A 4959-nucleotide genomic window follows, 5' to 3' on the forward strand; every position below is an offset into this window, starting at 1 on the left:
TAGCATTGAGTGTTCTCTTATAATTGACAATCCAAATAGTGCATGGCTTAAATTCATAGCTCCTAAAAGGTAGAGGTTATTTAGTTATAACTTTTTCTATTTTAGCAATGCAAACAACACATATAATAAATGCATTTATTTAATGTTCAAATCTCTGATGCTGTAATTAGATGCAACTTACTTCCATAAAAAGATTGGCCAGGAATGAAGGGTGATATTAACATCTGCCTTGTAGAATAAAATATTGCCATCCATCTTTCCAACATCAGGCTCACAAAGTAAGAAAGGTAATGCTCTGATAACACAAATTTTACCTCACTATTGAGGATAGTAACAATTTTTAGGCTTATAATTTTTGAATCATTATCATAGATACAATAATTTGCCAAAATGATAAACAAACCTTATATAATTGACAAAAACATCTACTAGGATCTGTTTTTAAATTTCATTATTAATTAAAATGAATTTGATGAAAGGGTAGCTTTCTATACTCCTTTGGTGACCATATCAATATGGCATCAAGTAACAGATCAGTAATTTTAAAAGCTTTAATTATTAACTTTCACTATGGTCTTAAACAAGTCATTAATAGATTTATCTACTGAATTATTCATTTTCAACAATTTGTTGTCATTCACACTAATTTAATCCCTCCATCAATAGCTACTTATCTTTGATTCTAGGTGTAGTAGTTCATTTCTGTTGCTTATAACAGAAATACCTGAAGCTGGGTAGTTCATAAAGAAACAGTATTTATTGATTACAGTATCAGAGGCTGGGAAGACCAAAGTGCAGGGAACACATCTGGTAAAGGCCTTGTTGTTGGGTGGTGACTCTTCACAGCAATGCAAGGTGTCACGTGGTGGATGGCAGAAGCAGAGAGAGACTAACCTCTTCACTCGCTCTCCTTTTAAAGACATCAGAACCATGCTTATTACCCCCATTAATCCATCAATGGATTAATCATCTCACTAGGGCAATGGTGGATGGCAGAAGCAGAGAGAGACTAACCTCTTCACTCGCTCTCCTTTTAAAGCCATCAGAACCATGCTTATTACCCCCATTAATCCATCAATGGATTAATCATCTCACTAGGGCATAGTCCTCACAATCTAGTCACCTCTTCAAGGCCCCATCTTTTAATTACCAAAATAGGATTTCCCACCTTCTTAACACTGTCATAGTGGGGATTAATTTTATAATACTTGGAACTTTGGGGGACACAATTCAATCCACAGCACTAGGCAAAAAGCTACTGTGGAGAATTTGTGGGATACAAAAAAGTATAACACTCAATCTTATCCACATATGGAAAATATAGACACACACACAGGTGAAAGGCCAAATAATAAGCAAGTAACATGTACTTGTATGGAATAATATGACTAAATATGTGGTATGAGTAAATGAGCAGTATCAGTAAATATTATCAATTGAGAGGAGATTATCACTGGACAAGTGTTGTCAGGAGAAAGATATTTCAGATGAGAGCTCTACTGCCTAGTATACACTTGAAATTCATTGTTTTGACATTTTCAGTTTCTACTCTTTTCAGAAGACTCTCTAAAGGTCCACTTTATATGGATTTATACTTTTGCTGAGGAAGATTCTGTATTGTGTAGCTTATGAAAGTGATGTAGGGAGTGAGGCTAGCTGAAATGCCCCTAGCATCCATCTTCATGTTAATTTAGCTTTCTGATTCTCTGTGAAGGTATTGGTCAGCATGGGTTTAAGAAGACCTTGGATGAGTTATTCCTCTTGAATATCAAGTCTTCTTTATTGTATGTTCCATGATTGACTGTGTTTTACACATTCTTATATCCCATCGCTTGCAGTGACTGGCACATTACAGGTATTCAATATTACTTTGAATGTATGGATAGATGATGGACAGATGCATATGGCCTCAGTGTGGCAGTGAGAAATGGTTCATGTAGGAGTGCAAAGAAAGGTAAAGTTGAAAAAGCAGCGGGGTTATAATGGTGGGAACCTTGAATCTGAAGACAACTTTTTCCCCCTCATACTGTAGGCATTTATTTAAAATGCAGCATGCATAATTAATATTATCATAAAGAAAAAAAATACATTATTTTAGAACCAATTTTTTCTGGGCGTTTTTAAGAACAAGAAATTAATATGTGTATGATAGTCTTAAAAAGACATAGGCTCTTTACATGAAAATATGGAAACCAGAAAGACATAGTGACGAATGTATAAAGTGGGTATGTTGGGAGATATTTTGCATACTTTGTTTGTTAAGAAAAGTAAATAAAAGTAATATTTGGATATTTTTGAAAAATCAAGTAATAAATACAGAAGGGCTATATGGATAAACAAACAGTGCTCATCTCTTCCATTTTCACCAACTTTGGAAAATTTTCAGCCATTATTTTTCCAGTTGCACATATATCAGACCCCTAGATGTTATTTCAAAGCTTGTTAAACTGTTTACTTTTTTGTTTTCATTTTTCTTCTTCTGTGTTTTATTTTAGATGGTGAAAATAATAAACCCACAAATCCAAGAAGCCAAATAACACCAAGTACAACAACATGAAACAAAACAAAACACCAGGAATGTATATTATAATCAAATTGCTTAAAATCAGTGATAAAGAACAAATCTTTCATGCAGCTTTGGGAAGGGAGGGACTGGTGGTGGTGGGGAGACATATTACATACAGAACAAAGGTAAGAATGACAACACAATTCTAGGTAGAAACAAGCAAGTTTTATTTTTACACTAATTTCTCACTTTGATTTTCAGGAATTATGTGATAGTTTATATGTGGAGCTCTCATTTGCACACATTTCAGGCTTGGGATTATAATTATTTATGAGTCACCTTTAAGAAATTTACTATCCAGTAAAGTTTTACTTGTTCTGGCTCTTGTAATAGGTGATACTGGATTCATGCAGAAGTCTCTGTTTATAATAATAACTTCATTATGCATAAGCCTTGTCTCACATTCTCCAGCAGACATTAAAGCAACAGCCTCTACTTTATATCTTGGTTTCTAATATCCCTGTGGGCCATTTGCATTTAGTTTCCACTCTTCTCTCTGTTTTTGAATTCCCTCTTCAATCTTGGCATATAAAGATTATCTTTCTTGAAAGTTTGGCAGTACATTTAAATTTGTTATTCAGTTATTTTATTCAGCATTGTTATTTATTTCATAAAGGAAGGGGGAATTTTTGCACCAGCTCTGTATGGCATACTGAATTCTCAATTCTTTGCAATATAGTGGTAGCCTGAATCCTCTATGGATTCTGTTCTTATTAAAGTCAACAAATATACTTAAAGACAAAAAGCCCATGCCTTATTTTCCAAGAGTGGTGGCTAATCCCCTTTTGGTTTATGGGATATTAACCCTTCCTCACTTTCTACACATAGAGGCATTTTGCCATTCGATCTCATCACTGGCCCCTCTTCCTAAGACTGCCAATTCACTTCCCAAGGCTTACCCTTGACTCTCTTTTCTGCCATCTGTGGCTAATTCCATGGCTTCAGGCTATAATCTAATGATTCTAAAATTTATATTACCAGAAATCTGTCCCCTAAGATTCAGAATGAATTTAACTGACTACTAGATATCTATTAGCTATTTCTACTTCAGCTAACATGTTCAAAAACAAATTTATCACTTTGCCTCCATGGGCCCACCCTGACAACCCCTGCATCTCCCTCCCTCCCCAATGACCACAGATGATTCTTCTTAGTGACTTTTTAATGCCAGTTAATGTCACTCCATTCATCTGCTCACTCAAGTTACTTCTCTGAGAATCATCCTCCTTACTGCTCTCTGCTCTTCCTGCACATTCAATAAATAAATGTATCGTGTCAATTTTTCTCCTTAAAGCTCTGTAGTTCATCCATTTCTCTTCATGTCCATTCATGCTACTTAAGAATAGGTCATCTTCCATCTCACTGTGATTTATTGCAAAATTTGTATTACCTGTCTCCAGACTTCCAGTTTTTCCACTCCAGAATAAAGTAAACTGATCTTTTTAGAGGATATATTTAATCACAATCAATCTTCTGCTTAAAATCTTTTACACATACTGCTACCTAAGCCTGGGATGTCTTTTCTGTTCACTCTTCTTCACCAGAAAAACTCCATTTACCACTTGGTACCCATATTACTAGTCATCCAGGAGGCCTTCTCAGACCCCCTTGGCTGACTGTTCCCCAAGTGCTTGTTTCCATCACACACTTATCACAACATGTTTTACCTGCAGATAACCTGACTAGCCCAAAAGCTCTATGAATGTACCAGCATATACCCAGTGTTATGTACACATAGTAGGTCTTGCACATAGTAGGCACTTACTAAATATTTGTTATATTTTTAAAGAAGAATAACATCCTCTGTGTCTACATCATTATATGCAAAGCCAACATAATGTTATTTTGGTAAAAAGTATTCCCTAATTCAAATGTTGTTAAAAATAATAAATATTGTTCATCACAGACGTATCTTGAAAGTAGTAAAGATACATTAAATGTTTTAATATAATTTTTCTGTAGGGCTTTTATACTTTCTCTTCAAGGATTTGACTAGTTTGTTGATTATATGGAAACAAAATCTGCTGAATGATCTTTGTTCTATGCAGTTAAAATTTTTACCAAAAGTCATTGTGCTGAGCTTGCAGACTCTGCCAAAGAATAATACTTAAAGTTATATGCTTTATTATGTAACCCTTATACATAATTGAATGAATTTTTATTAATTTGACCACAAAAGTGCTTTTAACTTTTATTTCTGACCACTTTTAGGAGTTTATATGTCTTTATTTTATAAATACTATAATTAATTTCAGAGAGTAATGCTTCATCACAGGGAAATATTTAAAGTGACTTTCAGAGGGCCGGCCCGGTGGCGCACTGCTACAGTGCACCGCTTGGGAAGTGTGGCGGCGCTTCCGCCGAGGGTTCGGATCCCACATACAGACCGGCCG

The sequence above is a fragment of the Galeopterus variegatus genome, unplaced genomic scaffold (assembly GCF_000696425.1).
Source record: "Galeopterus variegatus unplaced genomic scaffold, G_variegatus-3.0.2 Scaffold14940, whole genome shotgun sequence".
Lineage (NCBI taxonomy): Eukaryota > Metazoa > Chordata > Mammalia > Dermoptera > Cynocephalidae > Galeopterus > Galeopterus variegatus.